Raw genomic sequence first — 2,784 nt, forward strand, 5'->3', positions numbered from 1 at the left:
AAGGCCAGAAGAATAAGCAGAACACAGAGGCCAACAGATAATAGAGGACGATGTTTAGGTCCATGGACTGTGACCTTACAGGAGCTTCAGCTGTGGTTACTCACACAAAGGATTGAAGAAGAGGTAAATAGACTGGAAGCCTACAACATGTTTGAGGGAATCATATCACCAAAAATGAAAATTTAAGGATCTGACCAGCAAAACTTTATCATTTTTCAACCCAAGTTCCCCGAACACACACAAAAGAAAGGGCATCCTCCCCAAAATTTACTTCAAATATGGTTCAAAAGGATAATGCATAAGAAGTCATTCTAAAGAAGATGGAGGGACTTCCCTGGTGGTCCAGTGGCTAAGACTCGGCACTCCCAGTGCAGGGGGCCTGGGTTCAATCCATGGTCAGGGAACTAGATTCCACACACCGCTGCTAAGAGTTTGCATGCTGCAACTAGGGGTCCCGTGTGCCAGAGCAAAGACCAAAGGTCTTGAGTGCTGCCACTAAGATCCACTGCAGCCAAATGAATAAATACTTTTTAAAAACAAGATGTCTACTTTTAAAAAAGATGAAACTTGGACTATGAAGCACAATCGATAAAGTTCTTTTCAGGGAATAGGTTGTCTGAGCAAGGAAATTACTATCAAACGAGGCTTTTCCTATCTAGCAGAATTTGGTATTTGCCATAGACCTGATAGTCTCAATAGCTTTGATAAATTCCCCATTCTTCCCTTTTCTTCTCCATTATTATATATGGACATGTTGGGGGAAGATAACTTGGCTTTTAGTTCATGGGTTACTGGACTTGGTATGAGGATTCACACCAGGGCTAAATGTAGAAACTGCCAACTAACTAGAGATTCTGGCTTTTGGGATGGATGCAGTGTCTGAGTGAGACCTCAGAACTGTCTTCATTAGGGAGGGAGTATGTTCTATATTTGGGAGGATAGATAGCCAAAAGGGTGGGCTGTGGGAGTTACTGCTTTCTTTTTACCCAACAAGCATTTTCCATGTCTTCTTTACCATTAGAACTCTTAATTTGTTTAGAAAAGCCATATGCCAGCTAAAAATGACACCAGAGTTTTCCAGCCATTGAGACTTAAGCAAACTCTGCCAAAGATATCTGGAAAAGCTTTGCTTTCTGGTTATAAGTATCACCACTTCTCCCCTTTTTACTTATTTCTCCTTTTCTTGCCTGGAACTAAATGGGAAGTTGAATCTTCAGGAAATAGTGAAGAGTATCAGAAATGGTGAATATTTGAATAAATATCAAAGATTACTTCTCCCTCTTGATTTCTTTAAATTGCATGTGGCTATTTAAAAATAATGTGGGCGAAATTTAAAGAAATAAAAATAATGTGGGAATTTCTCTTTCTATGCTCTGAAACTTCTTAAGTAGCTTTGAAGATTTGATGTGTTCGCCTATGAATTCTTCTGGGCCCTGTGAATTCTTGAAGAGTAATTATTTATTTTATTTAAATTTTTAATGTTTATTAGGGTAAATTTTGGCAAATAATATTTTCCTAGGAAGTTGTCTATTTATGCTACATTTTCAAATGTGTTTGTTCTAGACTTGTGAAAAGTAGCTTCCTAAGATTTTTAGGTATTTAAACCTCTGTCTGCTGGGGCAGGCTTAGTTCTCAGAGCTCATGTTATGGGCCTCTTCCCCTGGATTGATTCTTGTTTTTTTTCCCAGCACGGCCCCCAAACACCAGTCTCCACTTCTATCCCACACAAAAAAACCAAAGAAACCAAAACTGACTCCTGCCTCCAGGCCAGACAAAACGTCTCCTCCGAACTTGACGTCTCCTCCGAACTTGCTGAAGGAAGAAAAAGAACGGCAAGAAGCAACTGAACATATTGATGGGGTACAAAATGAAATAGACAGACTTAACGAACAAGCCAGTGAGGAGATTTTGAAAGTAGAACAGAAATATAACAAATTCCGCCAATAATTTTTTCAGAAGTTGTAATTGATTGCCAAAATCCCAAATTTGGGGGTAACAACATTTGTTAACCATCCGCAAGCGTCTGCACTGCTTGGGAAGGAAGATGAAGAAGCGCTGCCTTATTTGACAAGCATTGAGACTTATTTTGAAGATATTAAATCAGGAATTTGAAGATATTAAATCAGGTTACAGAATAGATTTTTATCTTAATGAAAATAGAAAATTATTTTCACTTACTTTGAAAATAAAGTTGTCTCCAAAAACTTTCATCTACATGAGAGTGGTGATCTATCTTCGAAATCCACTGAAATCAAGTGGAAATCCAGAAAGGATTTCACTAAATGATCAAGTCAAATGCATAATAAAGCCAGCAGGAAGAGACAGCATGAGGAACCGGAGAGCTTCTTCACCTGGTTTATTGCTCATTCTGATGCAGGTGCAGATGAGTTAGGAGAGGTCATCAAAGATGGTATTTGGCCAAGTCCATTACCGTGATACTTGTTTCCTGACATGGATGATGAAGGGGAAGGAGAAGATGATGGTGACAATGAAGAAGAAGAAGGATTGGAAGATACTGATGAGGGAGATTAGGATGAAAGTGAAAAAGATGAGGCGGAGGAAGATGAAGGAGACGAGGACTAATGGGACATGGATGGATTCCAACCTTCCTTTTTAAATTTCCCTGGGAGCAAGTTGCAGTCTTTTTTTTTTTTTTTCTTCTCCTGTGCTCAGTCACCCTGTTTTTAAGGTCTCTTTTCTTTTTATACCAAGGTTCACAACTTATTTGGGAATACCTTGAGCAGAGTTCAATGGGAAAGGAATTTCTACCCCTTTCTATTCCAA

At 39.0% G+C, this 2,784-nt stretch overlaps 1 pseudogene; it reads left to right on the plus strand.

The window, feature by feature from the left end:
* The first annotated feature begins 1,572 nt into the window (after positions 1–1,572).
* LOC102415840 lies at positions 1,573–2,583 on the plus strand (annotated as a pseudogene).
* Positions 2,584–2,784: the final 201 nt, after the last annotated feature.

This window comes from Bubalus bubalis, chromosome 20 (genome assembly GCF_019923935.1).
Source record: "Bubalus bubalis isolate 160015118507 breed Murrah chromosome 20, NDDB_SH_1, whole genome shotgun sequence".
Taxonomy (NCBI): Eukaryota; Metazoa; Chordata; class Mammalia; order Artiodactyla; family Bovidae; genus Bubalus; species Bubalus bubalis.